This window comes from Cherax quadricarinatus, chromosome 42, assembly GCF_038502225.1.
Source record: "Cherax quadricarinatus isolate ZL_2023a chromosome 42, ASM3850222v1, whole genome shotgun sequence".
NCBI lineage: Eukaryota > Metazoa > Arthropoda > Malacostraca > Decapoda > Parastacidae > Cherax > Cherax quadricarinatus.
Window position 1 is genome coordinate 1,841,122 of NC_091333.1, and position 27,500 is coordinate 1,868,621.

At 46.9% G+C, this 27,500-nt stretch overlaps 1 protein-coding gene across 1 annotated transcript in view; it reads right to left on the reverse strand.

Annotated features, from left to right (window-relative positions):
- Positions 1-27,500, reverse strand: part of LOC128695569 (uncharacterized) — an 854,631-nt gene that overhangs the window by 492,772 nt on the left and 334,359 nt on the right. The gene's annotated exons all lie outside the window — the stretch shown is intronic.

The following is a 27,500-nucleotide window of genomic DNA, read 5'->3' on the forward strand; positions in this document are numbered from 1 at the left end:
AAGGTGAAACAAGAGTTACAGACAATATTCCCCGCCACACACCAGCTGAGGACGATAATATGTCTGAAACACCGGCCACACCACTAAGTCTGCTGTTACCTGAGCTGTAACGTTAATAACTAGAAAGTTTGGGCAGTGCTGCATCACGTAAGGAATACAGGCTGCATCTGTGGCAAGTTTTGTACTTCCTGTAACCTCTGAGAGAGTCACTAATCTCGGGGTATATACACTGAGAGATTAACTAATCTCGGGGTATATACACTGATTCACTAATCTTGGAGTATATACACTGAAAGATTCACTAATCTTGGACTATATACACTGATAATTTCTGACATATACTACAGTAGAGAGTTAGAGGATGACCTGGACAGGTTAATGTTGTGGTCGTAGTAGTGATCCTGAAAAAGATTTAGGAGTTCTGGTTAGCAGTAATTTAAAGCCAAGAAAACAGCGCCTCAGTGTTCGCAATAAAGCGAATACAAAACCTGGCTGGACATCAAGAAGTATAAATAATACGAGTCCTCTGATTACACTTTAAGTTTATATAGCCTTGGTCAAGCCTCGTTTAAATTATTCTGCGCAGTTCACCGCATTACAGGAGGGACGTAAATGCGCTGGAAGACGTACAGAGAAGCGTGACGAAGTTGATCCCGTGTATTACAACTTTATCCCACAAAAACAGACAGAAGGCAATGAACTTTCACTCTTTGGAAAAGCCGTAGAATTAGTGAATATATGGTTGAGGTGTACAAATGGAAAACAGGAATACGTACATGAGATATATAATACGTACTGAATATATCTTACCAAGACAGGACTCACAGCCATGGATGAAAGATTTAGAAAGGATATTGGTGAGTACTTGTTTGGCAATAAAGTTGTAGATGAGTGGAACTAACTCCCAGGTAGTGTCATTGAGGGAAGAACTTTGTGTAGCTTTAAATATAGGTTGGACTGCTACATTAGTGAGTGTAGGGTACGTGAGAGATAGATCTACCTAGCACGGGCCAGTAGGTCTGCTGCAGTGCTCCTTCCTTCTTTCTTGTGTTTCCAGGTGCATATATATACTGATATATTCACTAAATTCAGTGTATATACACAGAGATATACAACTCTCGGAGTATATACACAGAGAAATACATCTCTTGGTGTATGTACATTGAGATTATTCAGTAATCCTCCTTGTTATTCAGTAATCCCTCTTGTTATTCAGTAATCCTCCTTGTTATTCAGTAATCCCTCTTGTTATTCAGTAATCCCTCTTGTTATTCAGTAATCCCTCTTGTTATTCAGTAATCCCTCTTGTTATCCAGTAAGCCTCCTTGTGCCTCTGTAATCCTTCTTGATCCTACATAATTCCTCTGTAATCCTCCTTGATCCAACATAATTCCTCTGTAATCCTCCTTGATCCTACATAATTCCTCTGTAATCCTCCTTGATCCTACATAATTCCTCTGTAATCCTCCTTGATCCTACATAATTCCTCTGTAATCTTCCTTGATCCTACACAATTCCTCTGTAATCCTCCTTGATCCTACATAATTCCTCTGTAATCCTCCTTGATCCTACATAATTCCTCTGTAATCATCCTTGATCCTACATAATTCCTCTGTAATCCTCCTTTATCCTACATAATTCCTCTGTAATCCTCCTTGATCCTACATAATTCCTCTGTAATCCTCCTTGATCCTACATAATTCCTCTGTAATCCTCCTTGATCCTACATAATTCTTCTGTAATCCTCCTTGATCCTACATAATTCCTCTGTAATTCTCCTTGATCCTACATAATTCCTCTGTAATCCTCCTTGATCCTACATAATTCCTCTGTAATCCTCCTTGATCCTACATAATTCCTCTGTAATCCTCCTTGATCCTACATAATTCCTCTGTAATCCTCCTTGATCCTACATAATTCCTCTGTAATCCTCCTTGATCCTACATAATCCCTTTGTAATCCTCCTTGTTCCTTTATGATCCTACTTTCTGTCTTGCCTATAACTTTCAATAACACAACGTACACTTAGTATAATCCTAACCGTTATTCCCTGTAATTCTAACACTCCATCTGGTTCCCTTTCAACTTAAGTGGACTGACAACGTGGGTTGTTCCCTTGCAACAGTTAGAAGACCGTCGTGAGTTCATCAGGCAGACAGACCAACAAGCGGGTCTACAGATAGTCAGCAGACAGCAGACCAATAAACAGATCCACAGACAGCCAGCAGACAGACCAACAAGCGGGTCCACAGACAGCCAGCAGACAGACCAACAAGCAGGTCCACAGACAGTCAGCTGACAGACCAACAAGCAAGCCCACAGACAGCCAGCAGACAGACCAACAAGCGGGTCCACAGACAGCCAACAGACAGACAGACAGACCAACATGGGATCATGCAGTCCGGGGCTATCGATTGTCAAGAGGCAAGTCGTTCCGTTGGTCCTATCCAGCTGCTGTCTGCTGCAGGGTAGACCTCCTACGAGGGGACTGCTGCCCTCTGCTGAGATAGGCAGGGGCTTGGGAGCTTGAGCTAGACCTCCTACAAGGGGACTGCTGCCCTCTGCTGAGATAGGCAGGGGCTAGGGGGCTTGTGCTAGGTGGGGGCTGATTACCTTCTCAGCTGGGTATCCAGGAGTGCTGGTACCTGGAGAGATACCTGGAGAGAGTTCCGGGGGTCAACGCCCCCGCGGCCCGGTCTGTGACCAGGCCTCCTTAGGTCAGTGTCCCAGGATGCGACCCACACCAGTCGACTAACACCCAGGTACCCATTTTACTGATGGGGAACATAGACAACAGGTGGAAAGAAACACGTCCAATGTTTCTACTCTGGCTGGGAATCGAACCCAGGCCCTCACCGAGTGAAGCGAGAGCGTTAACCACCAGGCCACCCATTTAAAACTGGAGTTCAGATAAGGATACTGGGGCTCAGATAAGGATACTGGGGCTCAGATAAGGATACTGGGGTTCAGATAAGGATACTGGGGTTCAGTTAAGGATACTGGGGCTCAGATAAGGATACTGGGGTTCAATTAAGGATAGTGGCAGCAGACTACCGAACAAGGCTGGGGCTTCATGGGGCTTCATGTTCTAAAGGTAAAACAGCGAGAGAGGGAGTGGGAAGAGTGGGAAGGAAAAGTGGGAAAAAGAGAGGGAGAACTAGAAGAGAGAGGAAGTTAAGAGAGGGAGTTAGACGAGAGAGGGAGATTTAGATGAAAGCGGGAATTAGAAGGGAGAGGGAGTGGGAAGGGAGAGGGAGTGGGAAGAGAGAGGGAGTGGGAAGAGAGAGGGAGTTAGAAGGGAGAGGGAGTGGGAAGTGAGAGGAAGTTAGAAGAGATTCAACAAAATTGAATACATCGGTAGTGTGCTGTTGCCCTATTCTATATAGTAGTAGTAGCAGTAGAAGAAAGAGAGAGAAAGAGAGAGAGAGAGAGAGAGAGAGAGAGAGAGAGAGAGAGAGAGAGAGAGAGAGAGAGAGACAGAGAGAGACAGAGAGAGGTCGTAAAGAAGGGTCATTCACAGCCCGGGATAGTGGAGGAGGACCCATCCTCCTCCCATCCCATGTACAGTATTACACTGTGTGCATCATTTCCTCCCACGTACATTGCCTGTACATCATTTCGTCACAGGTAGGGTGCACACACACACACACACACACACACACACACACACACACACACACACACACACACACACACGTTGTAGCACCGCCAGACCAACAGTAAAACCATCACAACACAACTGTTGACAACATATAATGTCTTTCTACGTCTGTATGTTAGAAGTGATCAAGGTCCCAGGACCGAAACATTTCCTAATAAATATGTCATAGTGTTTCCTTACGTGTCTTTCTAAACCAAATAGGATTAATAAAGCTTATTGCTTGGGTAGCCTTTATGCTGTTAGTGGGCTGGATTTGTGAAGGATCTGCCAAGCATGGGCCAACAGGCCTGCTGCAGTGCTCCTCCTTTATGTAACAGTCACAGCAAGAAGAGTGATCCCTGCTTCAACCAGTCCTATATTCCAACCTTCATGCACTCATTATATCATTTTTATAATAATAATAATAATAATAATAATAATAATAATAATAATAATAATAATTATATTTCTACAAGTACATGTACAAGGTATACAGACATAACTGACATCACTGAACCAGTGGTCAGTGTTCCACTGAACCAGTGGTCAGTGCTCCACTGAACCAGTGGTCAGTGTTCCACTGAACCAGTGGTCAGTGCTCCACTGAACCAGTGGTCAGTGTTCCACTGAACCAGTGGTCAGTGTTCCACTGAACCAGTGGTCAGTGTTCCACTGAACCAGTGGTCAGTGTTCCACTGAACCAGTGGTCAGTGTTCCACTGAACCAGTGGTCAGTGCTCCACTGAACCAGTGGTCAGTGTTCCACTGAACCAGTGGTCAGTGCTCCACTGAACCAGTGGTCAGTGTTCCACTGAACCAGTGGTCAGTGCTCCACTGAACCAGTGGTCAGTGTTCCACTGAACCAGTGGTCAGTGCTCCACTGAACCAGTGGTCAGTGTTCCACTGAACCAGTGGTCAGTGCTCCACTGAACCAGTGGTCAGTGTTCCACTGAACCAGTGGTCAGTGCTCCACTGAACCTGTGGTCAGTGTTTCACTGATCCTGTGCTCAGTGTTCCACTGAACCTGTGGTTAGTGTTCCACTGAACCAGTGGTCATTGTTCCACTGAACCAGTGGTCAATGTTCCACTGAACCTGTGGTCAGTGTTCCACTGAACCTGTGGTTAGTGTTCCACTGAACCAGTGGTCAGTGTTCCACTGAACCAGTGGTCAGTGCTCCACTGAACCAGTGGTCAGTGCTCCACTGAACCAGTGGTCAATGTTCCACTGAACATGTGGTTAGTGTACCACTGAACCTGTGGTCAGTGTTTCACTGATCCTGTGCTCAGTGTTCCACTGAACCTGTGGTTAGTGTTCCACTGAACCAGTGGTCATTGTTCCACTGAACCAGTGGTCAATGTTCCACTGAACCTGTGGTCAGTGTTCCACTGAACCTGTAGTCAGTGTTCCACTGAGCCAGTGGTCAATGTTCCACTGAACCTGTGGTCAGTGTTCCACTGAACCTGTAGTCAGTGTTCCACTGAGCCAGTGGTCAATGTTCCACTGAACCAGTGGTCAGTGCTCCACTGAACCAGTGGTCAGTGTTGACAGTGACAGACGCTACTCGAGTCAACATTAACATTAATATGACGAATATTGACTGCAAATAAATACAATATTCTCATATTAGGCTAACAGCACCTAGGTGTCGTGTGTTACAACACTCACTACCACCCACCACTGTCTCACAGCACCTAGGTGTCGTGTGTTACAACACCCACTACCACCCACCACTGTCTCACAGCACCTAGGTGTCGTGTGTTACAACACTCACTACCACCCACCACTGTCTCACAGCACCTAGGTGTCGTGTGTTACAACACTCACTACCACCCACCACTGTCTCACAGCACCTAGGTGTCGTGTGTTACAACACTCACTACTACCCACCACTGTCTCACAGCACCTAGGTGTCGTGTGTTACAACACTCACTACCACCCACCACTGTCTCACAGCACCTAGGTGTCGTGTGTTACAACACTCACTACCACCCACCACTGTCTCACAGCACCTAGGTGTCGTGTGTTACAACACTCACTACCACCCACCACTGTCTCACAGCACCTAGGTGTCGTGTGTTACAACACCCACTACCACCCACCACTGTCTCACAGCACCTAGGTGTCGTGTGTTACAACACTCACTACCACCCACCACTGTCTCACAGCACCTAGGTGTCGTGTGTTACAACACTCACTACCACCCACCACTGTCTCACAGCACCTAGGTGTCGTGTGTTACAACACTCACTACTACCCACCACTGTCTCACAGCACCTAGGTGTCGTGTGTTACAACACTCACTACCACCCACCACTGTCTCACAGCACCTAGGTGTCGTGTGTTACAACACTCACTACCACCCACCACTGTCTCACAGCACCTAGGTGTCGTGTGTTACAACACTCACTACCACCCACCACTGTCTCACAGCACCTAGGTGTCGTGTGTTACAACACTCACTACTACCCACCACTGTCTCACAGCACCTAGGTGTCGTGTGTTACAACACTCACTACCACCCACCACTGTCTCACAGCACCTAGGTGTCGTATGTTACAACACTCACTACCACCCACCACTGTCTCACAGCACCTAGGTGTCGTGTGTTACAACACTCACTACCACCCACCACTGTCTCACAGCACCTAGGTGTCGTGTGTTACAACACTCACTACCACCCACCACTGTCTCACAGCACCTAGGTGTCGTGTGTTACAACACTCACTACCACCCACCACTGTCTCACAGCACCTAGGTGTCGTGTGTTACAACACTCACTACTACCCACCACTGTCTCACAGCACCTAGGTGTCGTGTGTTACAACACTCACTACCACCCACCACTGTCTCACAGCACCTAGGTGTCGTGTGTTACAACACTCACTACCACCCACCACTGTCTCACAGCACCTAGGTGTCGTGTGTTACAACACTCACTACCACCCACCACTGTCTCACAGCACCTAGGTGTCGTGTGTTACAACACTCACTACCACCCACCACTGTCTCACAGCACCTAGGTGTCGTGTGTTACAACACTCACTACTACCCACCACTGTCTCACAGCACCTAGGTGTCGTGTGTTACAACACTCACTACCACCCACCACTGTCTCACAGCACCTAGGTGTCGTGTGTTACAACACTCACTACCACCCACCACTGTCTCACAGCACCTAGGTGTCGTGTGTTACAACACTCACTACCACCCACCACTGTCTCACAGCACCTAGGTGTCGTGTGTTACAACACTCACTACCACCCACCACTGTCTCACAGCACCTAGGTGTCGTGTGTTACAACACTCACTACCACCCACCACTGTCTCACAGCACCTAGGTGTCGTGTGTTACAACACTCACTACTACCCACCACTGTCTCACAGCACCTAGGTGTCGTGTGTGTTACAACACTCACTACCACCCACCACTGTCTCACAGCACCTAGGTGTCGTGTGTTACAACACTCACTACCACCCACCACTCTCACAGCACCTAGGTGTTGTGTGTTACAACACTCACTACCACCCACCACTGTCTCACAGCACCTAGGCGTCGTGTGTGTTACAACACTCACTACCACCCACCACTGTCTCACAGCACCCAGGTGTCGTGTGTTACAACACTCACTACCACCCACCACTGTCTCACAGCACCTAGGTGTCGTGTGTTACAACACTCACTACCACCCACCACTGTCTCACAGCACCTAGGTGTCGTGTGTTACAACACTCACTACCACCCACCACTGTCTCACAGCACCTAGGTGTCGTGTGTTACAACACTCACTACCACCCACCACTGTCTCACAGCACCTAGGTGTCGTGTGTGTTACAACACTCACTACCACCCACCACTGTCTCACAGCACCTAGGTGTCGTGTGTTACAACACTCACTACCACCCACCACTCTCACAGCACCTAGGTGTCGTGTGTTACAACACTCACTACCACCCACCACTGTCTCACAGCACCTAGGTGTCGTGTGTGTTACAACACTCACTACCACCCACCACTGTCTCACAGCACCTAGGTGTCGTGTGTTACAACACACTACCACCCACCACTGTCTCACAGCACCTAGGTGTCGTGTGTGTTACAACACTCACTACCACCCACCACTGTCTCACAGCACCTAGGTGTCGTGTGTTACAACACTCACTACCACCCACCACTGTCTCACAGCACCTAGGTGTCGTGTGTTACAACACTCACTACCACCCACCACTCTCACAGCACCTAGGTGTCGTGTGCGTTACAACACTCACTACCACCCACCACTCTCACAGCACATAGGTGTCGTGTGTGTTACAACACTCACTACCACCCACCACTGTCTCACAGCACCTAGGTGTCGTGTGTGTTACAACTCACTACCACCCACCACTGTCTCACAGCACCTAGGTGTCGTGTGTGTTACAACACTCACTACCACCCACCACTCTCACAGCACCTAGGTGTCGTGTGCGTTACAACACTCACTACCACCCACCACTCTCACAGCACCTAGGTGTCGTGTGTGTTACAACACTCACTACCACCCACCACTGTCTCACAGCACCTAGGTGTCGTGTGTTACAACACTCACTACCACCAATCACTGTCTCACAGCACCTAGGCGTCGTGTGTGTTACAACACCCACTACCACCCACCACTGTCTCACAGCACCTAGGTGTCGTGTGTGTTACAACACTCACTACCACCCACCACTGTCTTACAGCACCTAGGTGTCGTGTCTTACAACACTCACTACCACCCACCACTGTCTCACAGCACCCAGGTGTCGTGTGTTACAACACTCACTACCACCCACCACTGTCTCACAGCACCTAGGTGTCGTGTGTTACAACACCCACTACCACCCACCACTGTCTCACAGCACCCAGGTGTCGTGTGTTACAACACTCACTACCACCCACCACTGTCTCACAGCACCTAGGTGTCGTGTGTGTTACAACACCCACTACCACCCACCACTGTCTCACAGCACCCAGGTGTCGTGTGTTACAACACTCACTACCACCCACCACTGTCTCACAGCACCTAGGTGTCGTGTGTGTTACAACACCCACTACCACCCACCACTGTCTCACAGCACCCAGGTGTCGTGTGTTACAACACTCACTACCACCCACCACTGTCTCACAGCACCTAGGTGTCGTGTGTGTTACAACACCCACTACCACCCACCACTGTCTCACAGCACCTAGGTGTCGTGTGTTACAACACCCACTACCACCCACCACTCTCACAGCACCTAGGTGTCGTGTGTGTTACAACACTCACTACCACCCACCACTGTCTCACAGCACCTAGGTGTCGTGTGTGTTACAACACCCACTACCACCCACCACTGTCTCACAGCACCTAGGTGTCGTGTGTTACAACACTCACTACCACCCACCACTCTCACAGCACCTAGGTGTCGTGTGTGTTACAACACTCACTACCACCCACCACTGTCTCACAGCACCTAGGTGTCGTGTGTTACAACACCCACTACCACCCACCACTGTCTCACAGCACCTAGGTGTCGTGTGTTACAACACCCACTACCACCCACCACTCTCACAGCACCTAGGTGTCGTGTGTGTTACAACACTCACTACCACCCACCACTGTCTCACAGCACCTAGGTGTCGTGTGTTACAACACTCACTACCACCCACCACTCTCACAGCACCTAGGTGTCGTGTGTTACAACACCCACTACCACCCACCACTCTCACAGCACCTAGGTGTCGTGTGTGTTACAACACTCACTACCACCCACCACTGTCTCAGCACCTAGGTGTCGTGTGTGTTACAACACTCACTACCACCCACCACTGTCTCACAGCACCTAGGTGTCGTGTGTTACAACACTCACTACCACCCACCACTGTCTCACAGCACCTAGGTGTCGTGTGTTACAACACTCACTACCACCCACCACTGTCTCACAGCACCTAGGTGTCGTGTGTGTTACAACACTACCACCCAACACTGTCTCACAGCACCTAGGTGTCGTGTGTGTTACAACACCCACTACCACCCACCACTCTCACAGCACCTAGGTGTCGTGTGTGTTACAACACCCACTACCACCCAACACTGTCTCACAGCACCTAGGTGTCGTGTGTGTTACAACACTCACTACCACCCAACACTGTCTCACAGCACCTAGGTGTCGTGTGTGTTACAACACCTCCCTACCAGTGATCAGGCAACACACACCTGCTTCCGCTACTCTGACACAACACAAAACATTAAGTGAATCATCAGAATTATAAGTGAACCAACGAGATCTGTCGTTTAGTTAATAACGACATTAAAACTGCCCTGTCAGTACCCAGAAGTGACCGTAAGTTTCACAAGTGTTGGTGTTAACTCAGAAAGCAATTAGCGATATTTACTGACCCAAAAAAATATCAAATCGGAAAACGCGATACGCAGCGGCCGGGAAATACAAACGGGTCACAGACGGGGACGCTGACACTAACTGATACACAGACAGGAACGTAATGAGACATAGACAGGAATGTAGACAGGCCCAAAGATAATAATACAAAATAATAATAATAATAATAATAATAATAATAATAATAATAATCATGATGCCTTGTACTCCACTCCTCCATGGAGTACAGGGCTTCTCAATGTAGATACAACACATTGTTTGCCAATGACGCTAAAATAGGCCGTAAAATTCTGACGGCCTAGTTTAGCGTACACAATTTTAGTACACAAATATCGTTCCAGACCGTCCCTTTCCACCTGACGCCAGTATATAAGCGCCAGCCTTCTTTCCTGTGCTCCAGAATCTTCACAACCACGGTGCTCTTCACACCAACTCCAGGACTGAGGGACTGATTACCTCTAGTTCTACTGCTTTCCAATTATGTCCTGGAATTTGTATTGATAAAGCCACTGGCTGGCGAAACGTCTACAATAAAGATACCCAGATGTTGCACATGTGTCTAAATTTTCATCTTGTCGGTATTGTATACCATACATGTACAGAAGCAGCAGAGATGTAAAGACGATGTCCTCAGTCCATCTCCCTTGAAGACGTAGCTTTGAGGTGGTCAGTCCCTGAGCCTGGAGAAGAGTTTTGCTCCACAGTCTGGACAGATTTAGACTTTAGAAGAGATAGAGGAAGGCACTGGTTTGATAACAGAGTTGTGGATGAGTGGAACAAACTCCCGAGTACCGTCACTCAAGCGACAACCTTGAGTACCCGAGTACCGTCACTCAAGCGACAACCTTGAGTACTCGTAAAAATAGCTTAGGCAAATTATGATAAAAACTGTATAATATACCGACAAGTAGATGAGTGGGTGGGTGAGGGTGTGGGTGGGTGAGGGTGTGGGTGGGTGAGGGTGTGGGTGTGGGTGTGGGTAGGTGAGGGTGTGGGTGGGTGAGGGTGTGGGTGGGTGAGGGTGTGGGTGTGGGTGTGGGTGGGTGAGGGTGTGGGTGGGTGTGGGTGTGGGTGTTGATGTGGGTAGGTGAGGGTGCGTGAGTGTGGGTGGATGAGGGTGTGGGTGGGTGAGGGTGTGGGTGTTGATGTGGGTAGGTGAGGGTGCGTGAGAGTGTAGGTGGATGAGGGTGTGGGTGTGGGTGGGTGAGGGTGTGGGTGTTGATGTGGGTAGGTAAGGGTGCGTGAGAGTGTGGGTGGATGAGGGTGTGGGTGTGGGTGGGTGAGGGTGTGGGTGTTGATGTGGGTAGGTAAGGGTGCGTGAGAGTGTGGGTGGATGAGGGTGTGGGTGTGGGTGGGTGAGGGTGTGGGTGTTGATGTGGGTAGGTGAGGGTGCGTGAGAGTGTGGGTGGATGAGGGTGTGGGTGTGGGTGGGTGAGGGTGTGGGTGTTGATGTGGGTAAGTGAGGGTGCGTGAGAGTGTGGGTGGATGAGGGTGTGGGTGGGTGAGGGTGTGGGTGTTGATGTGGGTAGGTGAGGGTGCGTGAGTGTGGGTGGATGAGGGTGTGGGTGGGTGAGGGTGTGGGTGTTGATGTGGGTAGGTAAGGGTGCGTGAGGGTGTGGGTGGGTGAGGGTGTGGGTGGGTGGTGTGGGTGGGTGAGGGTGTGGGTGGGTGAGGGCGCGTGAGGGCGTGGGTGGGTGAGGGTGTGGGTGGGTGAGGGTGCGTGAGGGCGTGGGTGGGTGAGGGTGCGTGAGGGCGTGGGTGGGTGAGGGTGTGGGTGGGTGAGGGTGTGGGTGGGTGAGGGTGTGGGTGGGTGAGGGGTGTGGATGGGTGAGAGTTGGGACTGCCTAATATGGGCCAGTAGGCCCCCTGCAGTGCTCCTCCATGTTCTTAACGTTCCTATGTAACAGTTCACAATAACCCATGACATGACTTACTGTAACCCATGGCTCTCAGTAACCCATGACTCACTATAACCCATGACTCACCGTAACCCATGACTCTCAGTAACCCATGACTCACTATAACCCATGACTCACCGTAACCCATGACTCTCAGTAACCCATGACTCACTATAACCCATGACTCACCATAACCCATGACTCTCAGTAACCCATGACTCACTATAACCCATGACTCACCGTAACCCATGACTCACTATAACCCATGACTCACTATAACCCATGACTCACCGTAACCCATGACATTCCTGAAGAGAATCTTTACCATGCTCCAATCTTGCCCAATGGTTGCTACACGCCCATGTTCATGGTGTTTCCATGGTAACACTGCACTATATTGTAGATCATGGTGTTTCCATGGTAGCACTCTGGTATATGGTAATTATGGCACTTCCATGGTAACACTGCAGTACTCAGTAGATTGCGATGGTTTCTACGGTAAGACTGTGGTATATTACAGTGTTTCTGTGGTAACAGTCAAGTGTATGGTAGCAGTCTAGCCTGTCATGGTGGGCAGATGTGTCAGTTAGGCCAGGAATAATGGTACCATCTCCCACACTACTATCATACTTACTAATTCCATATCCCACACTCGTACAATAATAATAATAATAATAATAATAATAATAATAATAATAATAATAATAATAATAATAATAATAATAATAATAATTAATACTGCTGTAAAAAATTAATTTTTGTGTGCGTTTTTGTGTGTGTACTCACTCAACTGTGGTTGCACGGGTCGAGTCATAGCTCCTGACTCCGCCTTTTCGCTGGTGGCTACTAGGTCTATTCTCTCCCTGCTCCATGAGCTTTATTATACATCTTCTTAAAACTATGTATGACTCCTGCCTCCACTACATCACTTCACAGACTATTCCACTTCCTTACAACTCTATGACTGAAGGAGTACTTCCTAACATCCCTGTGACTCATACGAGTCTTTAATTTCCAATTGTGACCCCTTGTTGCTGCGTCCCATCTCTGGAACATCCTGTCTCTGTCCAACTTATCGACTGCTCTCAGTATTTTATGTTATTATCATATCCCCCTGTCTCCCCTGTCCTCCACTGTAGTCAGGCCGATTTCCCTTAACCTCTCCTCGTAGGATATGCCCCTTAACTCCGGGACTAGTCTCGTTGCAAACCTTTGCACTTTCTCTAAGTTTTCTGGCGTACTTAGCCAGGTGTAGGTTCCAAACTGGTGCTGCATACTCCAATATGGGCCTGACGTACAGTGTACAGGGTCCTAAACGATTCCTTACTGAGATGTCGGAAAGCTATTTTTAAGTTTGCTAGGCGCCCATAGGTTGCAGCAGTTATCTGGTTGTTGTGCGCCTCGGGAGATGTGCTCGGTATTATACTCACCCCAAGATCCTTTTCCTTGATTGAGCTTGTAGTTTTTGGCCCCCTAGACTGTACTCTGTCTGCGATCTTCTTTGCCCTTCCCCAATCTTCATGACTTTGCACTTGGTGGGGTTGAACTCCAGGAGCCAGTTTCTGGACCAGGCCTGCAGCCTGTCCAGATCCCTTTGTAGTCCTGCCTGGTTCTCCTCCGATTGCATTTTCCTCATTAACTTCACATCGTTCACAAACAGAGACACTTATGAATCTATTCCTAGGACTGACCCCTGTGGAACCCCGCTCGTAACAGGCGTCCACTCTGACACCTACCATGACTCGGTCATGTCTTCCTGTCAGGAATTCTCTGATCCACTGCTGTGACTTCCCTATTATACCCGCCTGGTTCTCCAGCTTTTGCACTAATCTCTTGTGTGGAACTGTGTCAAAAGCCTTCTTACAGTCCAAGAAAATATAATTTACCCACCCTTCCCTCTCTTGTCTTAGTGCTGTCACCTTGTCATAGGTCTCCAGTAGTGTGTGTGTATGTGTGTATGTGTGTGTAGGTGTGTGTGTGTGTGTAGGTGTGTGTGTGTGTGTGTAGGTGTGTGTGTGTAGGTGTGTGTGTGTGTGTGTGTGTGTGTGTGTGTGTGTGTGTGTGTGTGTGTGTGTGTGTGTGTGTGTGTGTGTGTGTGTGTGTGTGTGTCTGTGTATACTCACCTAATTGTAGTTGCAGGGGTCGAGACTCGGCTCCTTGCCCCGCCTCTTCACTGAACGCTACTAGGTCCTCTCTCTCCCTGCTCCATGAGCAGGGAGAGAGAGGACCTATGTTTGGTTCCTGTATGGAACCTGCCTCCACTACATCGCTCGCCAGACTGTTCCACTTCCTGACCACTCTATGACTGAAGAACTGCTTCCTAACATCCCTGTGACTCATCTGAGTCTTCAACTTCCAAGAGTGACCCCTTGTTTCTGTGTCCCATCTCTGGAACATCTTGTCTCTGTCCACCTTGTCTATTCCACGCAGTATTTTGTATGTCGTTATTTTGTCTCCCCTATCCCTCCTGTCCTCCAGTGTCGTCAGGCCGATTTCCCTCAACCTTTCTTCATAGGACATTCCCCTTAGCTCTGGAACTAACCTGGTCGCAAATCTTTGCACTTTCTCTAATTTCTTTACGTGCTTGACCCGGTGCGGGTTCCAAACTGGTGCTGCATGCTGTGTGTGTGTGTGTGTGTGTGTGTGTGTGTGTGTGTGTGTGTGTGTGTGTGTGTGTGTGTGTGTGTGTGTACTCACCTACTTGTGGTTCCAGGGGTTGAGTCATAGCTCCTGGCCCCGCCCCTTCACTGGTCGCTACTGGGTCACTCTTCCTGCTCCATGAGCTTTGTCATACCTCTTCTTAAAGCTATGTATGGATCCTGCCTCCACTACATCACTTCCTGACAACTCTCTGACTGAAGAAATGTGTGTATGTGTGTGCTTGTGTGTGTATGTGTGTGTGTGTGTGTGTGTGTGTGTGTGTGTGTGTGTGTGTGTGTGTGTGTGTGTGTGTGTGTGTGATGGGGTGGGTGGTGGTGGTGGTCGGGTATTGATCACAGAGAATCTTAGCCACTTGTTGGTGCACCACCACCACGCTCCTAGCACCACCACACTCCTAGCACCACGCTCTTAGCACTACCGCTACATCCACGATCAAGAAGGTTGTTGCTGTTAGCGACCTGCAATCCTGCACCGTGATCACAACCTGACTGATTTTGCCATTCCACAAGTCGTTGTCTAGTCTGTTCTCTTCACGTGTCTCTGATACCTTGTGGCACTGCTCCACGTGTATATCAGGTATATCCCATGTATATATTATCAAGTATATCCCATGTATATATTATCAGGTATATCCCATGTATATATTATCAAGTATATCCCATGTATATATTATCAAGTATATCCCATGTATATATTATCAGGTATATCCCATGTGTATATTATCAGGTATATCCCATGTATATATTATCAAGTATATCCCATGTATATATTATCAGGTATATCCCATGTATATATTATCAAGTATATCCCATGTATATATTATCAAGTATATCCCATGTATATATTATCAGGTATATCCCATGTATATATTATCAGGTATATCCCATGTATATATTATCAAGTATATCCCATGTATATATTATCAGGTATATCCCATGTATATATTATCAAGTATATCCCATGTATATATTATCAAGTATATCCCATGTATATATTATCAAGTATATCCCATGTATATATTATCAAGTATATCCCATGTATATATTATCAAGTATATCCCATGTATATATTATCAAGTATATCCCATGTATATATTATCAGGTATATCCCATGTATATATTATCAGGTGTATCCCATGTATATATTATCAGGTATATCCCATGTATACATAATCATGTCTTATGTATATATTATCACTTATCTCCCACGTATTTAACAATAATGTATATATAATCAAGTATCTCCCATGTACATATTATCAAGTACCTCCCATGTATATATAATATCAAGTATCTCCCATGTATATATTATCAGGTACAAGGGCAGTACAGTTTTCACCATAGGAGTACAAGTGGTGTACACTTTTCATTATGAGAGTACAAGTAGAGTACATATTTTCTCCTCTTGTGAGTGTACTAATTATCTAATCTATCACCCTTCTCTTCTATCATGAATTTCTGTTTGTTCTCTAAGCAAGAGATTATTATTATTATTATTATTATTATTATTATTATTATTATTATTATTGTTATTATTATTATTCCTTGAGTCGTTATTAACAAGGTGTTGTCAGTCAGTCAACAGTGTTGTCAGTCAACAGGTTTGTCAGTCACCAGTGTTGTCAGTCACCAGTGTTGTCAGTCACCAGTGTTGTCAGTCACCAAGGTATTGCTCACAGGTTCATCTTAACATACACATGTATATGTATCATCATTCACACATCTGTGACAACAAGCATCAGTAATGTTCTGGTTGTGTCTCCCCTCGAGGACTGGCACCTCCCCAAAGTTTTACAAAATATTTCAAATATCCTTTAAAATTTTCTATATAACACCAAGGTTCCCAAACTTTTCTCTATATAACTCAAATATCCTCAATATTTCCCCTATATAACTCAAATGTCCTTCAAATTAGGTCTCTCAAACAAATTTTGTTCTTTCTCCCATCAGTCATACATTCCAGATTGCTTTGGTCTGGCACTAAAGTATCTTGAGACGGTGGCCCTCCTTCAAGAACAGCGGGGCACTGTGATAGGCCTACTTTCCACCCACCCACCCACACACACACACACACACACACACACACACACATACACACACACACACACACACACACACACACACACACACACACACACACACACACACACACACACACACACACACACACACACACGCACACACACACGTGAGTGTGTGTACCATCACTCACTAAGCCTGCAAGACGTACCATCGTACCATTGTCCTGCCTCACCTCTCCCGGCCTGCGTTAGTATCAACCACACCGACAGTGTCTTCACCTTGTCATGAAGACTGTGTCTTCAGCTTGTCACAAAAACAGTGTCTTCAGCTTGTCACAAAAACAGTGTCTTCAGCTTGTCACAAAAACAGTGTCTTCAGCTTGTCACAAAAACAGTGTCTTCAGCTTGTCACAAAGACAGTATCTTCAGCTTGTCACAAAGGCAGTGTCTTCAGCTTGTCACAAAGGCAGTGTCTTCAGCTTGTCACAAAAACAGTGTCTTCAGCTTGTCACAAAAACAGTGTCTTCAGCTTGTCACAAAAACAGTGTCTTCAGCTTGTCACAAAAACAGTGTCTTCAGCTTGTCACAAAGGCAGTGTCTTCAGCTTGTCACAAAGACAGTATCTTCAGCTTGTCACAAAGGCAGTGTCTTCAGCTTGTCACAAAAACAGTGTCTTCAGCTTGTCACAAAGGCAGTGTCTTCAGCTTGTCACAAAGACAGTGTCTTCAGCTTGTCACAAAGGCAGTGTCTTCAGCTTGTCACAAAAACAGTGTCTTCAGCTTGTCACAAAAACAGTGTCTTCAGCTTGTCACAAAAACAGTGTCTTCAGCTTGTCACAAAAACAGTGTCTTCAGCTTGTCACAAAGGCAGTGTCTTCAGCTTGTCACAAAGACAGTATCTTCAGCTTGTCACAAAGGCAGTGTCTTCAGCTTGTCACAAAAACAGTGTCTTCAGCTTGTCACAAAGGCAGTGTCTTCAGCTTGTCACAAAGACAGTGTCTTCAGCTTGTCACAAAGGCAGTGTCTTCAGCTTGTCACAAAAACAGTGTCTTCAGCTTGTCACAAAGACAGTGTCTTCAGCTTGTCACAAAGACAGTGTCTTCAGTTTGTCACGAAGACCGTGTCTTCAGCTTGTCATAAAGACCGTGTCTTCAGCTTGTCACAAAGACCGTGTCTTCAGCTTGTCATAAAGACCGTGTCTTCAGCTTGTCACAAAGACCGTGTCTTCAGCTTGTCATAAAGACCGTGTCTTCAGCTTGTCACAAAGACCGTGTCTTCAGCTTGTCACGAAGACCGTGTCTTCAGCTTGTCACAAAGACCGTGTCTTCAGCTTGTCATAAAGACCGTGTCTTCAGCTTGTCACAAAGACCGTGTCTTCAGCTTGTCATAAAGACCGTGTCTTCAGCTTGTCACAAAGACCGTGTCTTCAGCTTGTCATAAAGACCGTGTCTTCAGCTTGTCACAAAGACCGTGTCTTCAGCTTGTCATAAAGACCGTGTCTTCAGCTTGTCACAAAGACCGTGTCTTCAGCTTGTCATAAAGACCGTGTCTTCAGCTTGTCACAAAGACCGTGTCTTCAGCTTGTGAGAAAGACAGTCTTCAGCACAAAGGTTGGAGAAGAGTGTGTGCGAGGCGAGGCAGACAGACTAACCTGGTAGACAACACTACACACGTCTGCCTCACCAGACAGTGTACGTCACACTGCCAGCAGTGGCAGGAGCTGGCCAGGGAGGCATGGGAAGGCGTGCAGAGAATGGGGGAGCGTGGAGGAAGTGGGCGGGGATGGAGAGGGCGTGGAGGAGGGATTGGGCGTGGAGGGTATGGGCGGGGATGGAGTGAGGGGGCGCGGTCCAGCTGGTAGACACACAGGTGGTGGAGGTGAGTTTAGTGATAAAGTCACACCAGCTGACCTATACCATCACCTCCTCCTCCTCTACCAGCAACACGCAGGCGGCCAAGCGCCCCCCCCCACTACAATCATAACACCAAACCTCCCTCACTACCACACCACCCTCATTACCACAGTCAACGTGTCATTAACACTGGTATTCTCTCACAGTCAAGGTGTCATTAACACTGGTATTCTACCACAGTCAAGGTGTCATTAACACTGGTATTCTCCCACAGTCAAGGTGTCATTAACATTAGTATTCTCCCACAGTCAAGGTGTCAATAAGACTGGTATTCTACCACAGTCAAGGTGTCATTAACACTGGTATTCTCCCACAGTCAAGGTGTCATTAACATTAGTATTCTCCCACAGTCAAGGTGTCAATAAGACTGGTATTCTCCCAGTCAAGGTGTCATTAACACTGGTATTCTCCCACAGTCAAGGTGTCATTAACACTGGTATTCTCCCAGTCAAGGTGTCAATAACACTGGTATTCTCCCACAGTCAAGGTGTCAATAAGACTGGTATTCTCCCACAGTCAAGGTGTCATTAACACTGGAATTCTCCCAGTCAAGGTGTCATTAACACTAGTATTCTCCCACAGTCAAGGTGTCATTAACACTGGTATTTTCCCACAGTCAAGGTGTCATTAACACTGGTATTCTCCCACAGTCAAGGTGCCATTAACACTAGTATTCTCCCTGTCAAGGTGTCATTAACACTGGTATTCTCCTACAGTCAAGGTGTCATTAACACTTGTATTCTCCCACAGTCAAGGTGTCATTAACACTGGTATTCTCCCACAGTCAAGGTGCCATTAACACTGGTATTCTCCCAGTCAAGATGTCATTAACACTGGTATTCTCCCACAGTCAAGGTGCCATTAACACTGGTATTCTCCCAGTCAAGGTGTCATTAACACTGGTATTCTCCCACAGTCAAGGTGTCATTAACACTGGTATTCTCCCACAGTCAAGGTGTCATTAACACTGGTATTCTCCCAGTCAAGGTGTCAATAACACTGGTATTCTCCCACAGTCAAGGTGTCAATAAGACTGGTATTCTCCCACAGTCAAGGTGTCATTAACACTGGTATTCTCCCAGTCAAGGTGTCATTAACACTAGTATTCTCCCACAGTCAAGGTGTCATTAACACTGGTATTTTCCCACAGTCAAGGTGTCATTAACACTGGTATTCTCCCACAGTCAAGGTGCCATTAACACTAGTATTCTCCCTGTCAAGGTGTCATTAACACTGGTATTCTCCTACAGTCAAGGTGTCATTAACACTTGTATTCTCCCACAGTCAAGGTGTCATTAACACTGGTATTCTCCCACAGTCAAGGTGCCATTAACACTGGTATTCTCCCAGTCAAGGTGTCATTAACACTGGTATTCTCCCACAGTCAAGGTGCCATTAACACTGGTATTCTCCCAGTCAAGGTGTCATTAACACTGGTATTCTCCCACAGTCAAGGTGTCATTAACACTGGTATTCTCCCACAGTCAAGGTGTCATTAACACTGGTATTCTCCTACAGTCAAGTGTCATTAACACTGGTATTCTCCCACAGTCAAGTGTCATTAACACTGGTATTCTCCTACAGTCAAGTGTCATTAACACTGGTATTCTCCCACAGTCAAGTGTCATTAACACTGGTATTCTCCCACAGTCAAGTGTCATTAACACTGGTATTCTCCCACAGTCAAGTATCATTAACACTGGTATTCTCCCACAGTCAAGTGTCATTAACACTGGTATTCTCCCACAGTCAAGGTGTCATTAACACTGGTTTTCTCCCACAGTCAAGTGTCATTAACACTGGTATTCTCCCACAGTCAAGGTGTCATTAACACTGGTATTCTCCCACAGTCAAGTGTCATTAACACTGGTATTCTCCCACAGTCAAGGTGTCATTAACACTGGTATTCTCCCACAGTCAAGTGTCATTAACACTGGTATTCTCCCACAGTCAAGGTGTCATTAACACTGGTATTCTCCCACAGTCAAGGTGTCATTAACACTGGTATTCTCCCACAGTCAAGGTGTCATTAACACTGGTATTTTCCCACAGTCAAGTGTCATTAACACTGGTATTCTCCCACAGTCAAGGTGTCATTAACACTGGTATTCTCCCACAGTCAAGTGTCATTAACACTGGTATTCTCCCACAGTCAAGGTGTCATTAACACTGGTATTCTCCCACAGTCAAGTGTCATTAACACTGGTATTCTCCCACAGTCAAGGTGTCATTAACACTGGTATTCTCCCACAGTCAAGGTGTCATTAACACTGGTATTCTCCCACAGTCAAGGTGTCATTAACACTGGTATTCTCCCACAGTCAAGTGTCATTAACACTGGTATTCTCCCACAGTCAAGGTGTCATTAACACTGGTATTCTCCCACAGTCAAGGTGTCATTAACACTGGTATTCTCCCACAGTCACTGCTATGTTTCCCGTGTACATGGGTAAACAATTAAGAAAAATTTTTAACGTTAGTTTTGAAGGGTGAACCATCAAGGTTAAGACTACACTATCTCTCACTGTGAGAGAGACAACCTCAGCAGTCAATGTTATGGTACTTCTTGCGCCAGGCAGCCGGGTGCCGGCAGCCTGGTAGGGAGGTACGACACGCTCCCCGTCACTGGATCTTTCCCTTCAAGAACTCTTGATCCAAGGACCTGGAGCTATACTACTTTTCCTCGGATCACACCTGATTATGTCCCACGGGTTTAGTGCTTCCCCAGGAATAATAATATATCTGAACTCGAGTGTAATGAGCCCACGCGCGTACCCCCTCCTCCCTCCCCTCACAGTTTTCCCGTTTAGCTAATATTTTAAATCAATATATGGGAAAAATTGAATGAGTATTGGAGGTGTGTTGTGTGAGTGTTGTAGTGTTGTATGAGTGAGTGTTGTAGTGTTGTATGAGTGAGTGTTGTAGTGTTGTATAAGTATTGTTGTTGTGGCAGTGTACAGGTTGTGGACGAGGTCCTCAAGCACCAACCAAGTATATATTATGACGTATGTCTCCTACGTTCCAGCGACTATATATGTATTTACGAGTGTTGGAAGTAAATGATCCGTGCAGCTGCTCCTTCACTATTTTGTGTAAGTGTGACTTTGTAAATGGTGCAACTGGGACCGAAACGTCTTGGTAAGCTCCTCTCTCTCCTGTGTGCGGCTTATTAGTGGAGTGTTCCAGGAAACTGGAGGATGAGATGGAGGAAGAACTGGAGGGTGAGATGGAGGAAGACCTGGAGGGTGAGATGGAGGAAGAACTGGAGGGTGAGATGGAGGAAGAACTGGAGGGTGAGATGGAGGAAGACCTGGAGGGAGAGATGGAGGAAGAACTGGAGGGTGAGATGGAGGAAGAACTGGAGGGTGAGATGGAGGAAGACCTGGAGGGTGAGATGGAGGAAGAACTGGAGGGTGAGATGGAGGAAGACCTGCAGGGTGAGATGGAGGAAGAACTGGAGGGTGAGATGGAGGAAGAACTGGAGGGTGAGATGGAGGAAGAACTGGAGGGAGAGATGGAGAAAGAACTGGAGGGAGAGATGGAGGAAGACCTGGAGGGTGAGATGGAGGAAGAACTGGAGGGTGAGATGGAGGAAGAACTGTAGGGAGAGATGGAGAAAGAACTGGAGGGATAGGTGGAGGAAGACCTGGAGGGTGAGATGGAGGAAGAACTGGAGGGTGAGATGGAGGAAGAACTGGAGGGAGAGATGGAGGAAGAACTGGAGGGTGAGATGGAGGAAGAACTGGAGGGAGAGATGGAGGAAGAACTGGAGGGTGAGATGGAGGAAGAACTGGAGGGTGAGATGGAGGAAGAACTAGAGGGTGAGATGGAGGAAGAACTGGAGGGTGAGATGGAGGAAGAACTGGAGAGAGATGGAGGAAGAAGGAAGGACAAAAAGGGTGGAAATGAGAATAGGAAGAGAGAGTTTGGAAGGGAGGGAGAAGATAATGGAACAGAATAAAAAAAAGATTGAGAGGAAGAAAGATTGTGAGGGAGAGAAGGATTGTGAGGGAGAGAAGGATTGTGAGGGAGAGAAGGATTGTGAGGGAGAGAAGGATTGTGAGGGAGAGAAGGATTGTGAGGGAGAGAAGGATTGTGAGGGAGAGAAGGATTGTGAGGGAGAAAAGGATTGTGAGAGAGAGAATGATTTTGAGAGGGAGAGAAGGATTGTGAGAGGGAAAAAAGGGAGAGAAAGAGAAGGTGAGAGACGGAAAACAAAAACAAAAGATGAAGACCAAGAAATATTACATTGGAAATTTAATAAAGAAAATTCGAGAGAGAGAGAGAGAGAGAGAGAGAGAGAGAGAGAGAGAGAGAGAGAGAGAGAGAGAGAGAGAGAGAGAGAGAGAGAGAGAGAGATGGAAGGAAGAGAGAGGGAGGGAGAGAGGGAGGTTGTGGGGAGAGAATGAGAGGGAGGGAGGGAGGGAGGGTGGGAGAGGGGGAGAGTGGGGGAGGGCGTGAAGAGAGAGGGAGAGTGGGGGTGCAGAGAGAGGGAGAGTGGGGGTGCAGAGAGAGAGAGTGGGGTGCAGAGAGAGAGAGAGAGAGAGAGTGGGGGTGCAGAGAGAGGGAGAGTGGGGTGCAGAGAGAGAGGGAGAGTGGGGGTGCAGAGAGAGGGAGAGTGGGGGTGCAGAGAGAGGGAGAGTGGGGTGCAGAGAGAGAGAGAGAGTGGGGTGCAGAGAGAGAGTGTGGGGGTGCAGACAGAGGGAGAGTGGGGTGCAGAGAGAGAGGGAGAGTGGGGGTGCAGAGAGAGGGAGAGTGGGGTGCAGAGAGAGAGTGGGGTGCAGAGAGAGAGAGGGAGAGTGGGGGTGCAGAGAGGGAGAGTGGGGTGCAGAGAGAGAGAGAGTGGGGGTGCAGACAGTGTCGGACACTAAACATCTGACTGATAGATTTACCTTAAATATTTCAAATGACCTTTTAGCACGGGAACCATTGTCTGCCTCCACTGTTGTTACTACCACCACTACTACTACCACCACCACTACTACCACCACCACCACTACTACCACCACCAGGCTGGAATACTGCTGTACATTAACATCCCCATTCAAGGCAGGTGAAATTGCAGAGCTAGAGAATGTACAGAGAACCTTTACTGCACGTATAAGTTCCATCAAACACCTTAACTACTGGGAGCGCCTGGAAGCACTTGACTTGTACTCACTAGAGCGCAGGCGAGAGATATATAACATAATCTACACCTGGAAGATTCTGGAGGGACTGGTTCCTAATATGCACACAGCAATCACTCCATACGAAAGCTAAAGACTTGGCAGGAGATGCAACATACCCCCAGTGAAAAGTAGGAGCGTCACTGATACACTAAGAGAAAACACAATAAGTGTCCGGGGCCCAAGACTGTTCAACAGCCTCCCACCAGCAATAAGGGGCATTACGGGAAGACCCCTGGTTGTCTTCAAGAGGGAGCTGGACAGATACCTAAAGACGGTGCCGGATCAGCCGGGCTGTGGTTCGTACGTTGGATTGCGTGCGGCCAGCAGTAACAGCCTCGTTGATCAGACCCTGATCCACGGGAGGCCTGGTCGTGGACCGGGCCGCGGGGGCGTTGATCCCCGGAATGCCCTCCAGGTAGACTCCAGGTAGGTAGACCACTACTACCACTACCATCACCACCACCATCACCACTACCACTACCACCCCTACCTGCCCTACCACCACTACAACAACCACTACGACCATACAACCACCACCACTACGCACAATGTATATACATGTCTTGACACACAACAAGTCAGGTATCTACTGTAACCACTGAGACAATGGTTACATGAACCACATCACCTGTATAATACCCAGCCATCCTAACCCCAATGATTATATCTCCTCGAAGGCAGAAAATGGTCTCATTTTTTCCTTCAACTTTCGTTATTTCTTTCATAGCACGAGGTACGTCACTTTGACTTTCACTGGTCCAAGACCGACCGAAACGTCGTAAGTTCCTCTCTCCTGTGTGCGGGTTAACTGAGTATTGTTCCAGTCACGGTATTGTGCCTTTTTTCTCTCTCCTTTAATATACACTATGTATGATAATTGTACTTATGTCTTCCTATGTCTCAATAAATTTAACACCTCATCCCATCACCATCAACTTTTCAACGCTGGTGTACGGTAACTAGGCCCAAATTCTTGGAACACCCAGCATGTGCAGGTGTCTAGTGACCAATGTTACTGAAGCCATTCCCAGTATTCTACAATGGTTCTGATGACGTTAAAGACCCTCAGTAGAGGAGTTTTAAAAGGTTGAAACATTTGCCTTTGTGAAATTCCTACGTATAGAAACACATCTGCCAATTTTACTTGTGCAACAGAGCGAAATTTTATTTATAAAACTTACAATTTTGGCTTAAATAGCAAGTCTCTTCTTGCCGAATAAGGCAAGCGAAAATTTGTGCATGCAATAATTTCGCTAATAATTAGGCTAAATTAAATTGCGCTTGTTATAATAAGGTTAGGTAAGTTTTCCGAGATTCTTTTGGTACAAAATTATTAATTTTTATATTAACATATATGAAAAAATATATCTTTAAACGTACAAGAGAAAATTTTAAGAGTTAATTTTAAATGAGTTCTTACTAGCTGAACAGTTTTATCTATTCAGGTAATCAGTCCCTCAGCCAGGGCTGAGGGACTGATTACCTTATCTTTTTATATAGATTTCTCAACAGTAGGTCCTTGTATTGATTAAGTCACTAGTTGGCGAAACGTCTACAATTGAAGATACCCAGATGTTGCACATGTATCTAATTCTAGGTGAGGTTTGTCAGGAAACAGGACAAGTGTTTCCTGACGCGGGTCTTAATCTTATGATGACCCGCAGCTGGAGCTTCTGGTTATCTGACCGAGACCTTCCACTGGCTTACTCCTCCACACCTTTAAAAATTATAAAATTAGATTCATAATATAAGGGAGAGAGGAAGAGAGAGAAGTATGCAAGGAAGGAAGGAGGAAAGAGGAGAAGGAAGAGTGGAAAGAGGGGAAGGGAGGGAGGGTATAACCCAACATAGAAAAAAACAAACGAGAGGAAACTAGCAACAACTACAGTAACAATATGAGAGAGAGGAGGGTAGAGATGACCAACCGTTGTCAGTGACGTGATAACACTGTTGTCAGTGACGTGATAACACTGTTGTCAGTGACGTGATAACACTGTTCTCGGTGACATGATCACACTGTTGTCAGTGACGTGATAACACTGTTGTCAGTGACGTGATAACACTGTTGTCAGTGACGTGATAACACTGTTGTCAGTGACGTGATAACACTGTTGTCAGTGACGTGATAACACTGCTGTCAGTGGCATGATCACACTGTTGTCAGTGACGTGATAACACTGTTGTCAGTGGTATGATCACACTGCTGTCAGTGACATGATCACACTGTTGTCAGTGGCATGATTACACTGCTGTCAGTGGCATGATCACACTGTTGTCAGTGGCATGATAACACTGCTGTCAGTGACATGATCACACTGTTGTCAGTGGCATGATTACACTGCTGTCAGTGGCATGATCACACTGTTGTCAGTGACATGATCACACTGTTGTCAGTGGTATGATCACAATGCTGTCAGTGGCATGATCACACTGTTGTCAGTGACATGATCACACTGTTGTCAGTGGTATGATCACACTGTTGTCAGTGACATGATCACACTGTTGTCAGTGGCATGATTACACTGCTGTCAGTGGCATGATCACACTGTTGTCAGTGACATGATCACACTGTTGTCAGTGGTATGATCACACTGCTGTCAGTGGCATGATCACACTGTTGTCAGTGGTATGATCACACTGCTGTCAGTGGCATGATCACACTGTTGTCAGTGGTATGATCACACTGCTGTCAGTGGTATGATCACACTGCTGTCAGTGGCATGATCACACTGTTGTCAGTGGTATGATCACACTGTTGTCAGTGACATGATCACACTGTTGTCAGTGACATGATCACATTGTTGTCAGTGGTATGATCACACTGCTGTCAGTGGCATGATCACGCTGTTGTCAGTGACATGATCACACTGTTGTCAGTGGTATGATCACACTGTAGTCAGTGACATGATCACACTGTTGTCATTGGTATGATCACACTGTTGTCAGTGACATGATCACACTGTTGTCAGTGACATGATCACACTGTTGTCAGTGGTATGATCACACTGTAGTCAGTGACATGATCACACTGTTGTCAGTGGCATGATTACACTGCTGTCAGTGGCATGATCACACTGTTGTCAGTGACATGATCACACTGTTGTCAGTGGTATGATCACACTGTAGTCAGTGACATGATCACACTGTTGTCAGTGACATGATCACACTATTGTCGGTGACATGATCACAGTTGTCAGTGGTATGATCACACTAGTCAGTGACATGATCACACTTGTCAGTGACATGATCACACTGTTGTCAGTGGCATGATCACACTGTAGTCAGTGACATGACCAGAAAGATGAAATCATTCGGAAAGACAGGTGGATCGTGGTACAGGTGGTAGTTTCTTTGCCCACACACACACGGGTCGTGCCTTAATTACCTTGACAAGCGTGAACGGTGTTTGCTTCCTCCATGTCCTCGCCAAACAGTAAAAAACACGTGTAAACGAAACTCAAGAGGCACCTGGTCCAGCGGTTAGCGCACTGGCCTGTGATTTTGGAGGACTCGCTCGCTATGGGTTCGATCTCCAACACGTTCTGTGGTTTATCTTCGTCTAAGTCGCTCCACTTCTCAACTACTCTCAGGCTGAAGAATTACTTCCTAACATCCTTGTGGCTCGTATGTCCTAAATTCCAGTTATATCTCTTGGTCCTCCATCCTCTTCTCTCAGTCTATTCCCGCAGCACCTGCAGTGTGACCTGCAGCACCTGAAGTGTGACCTACAGCATCTGTAGTTTGACCTGCAACACCTGCAGTGTGACCTGCAGCACCTGAAGTGTGACCTACAGCATCT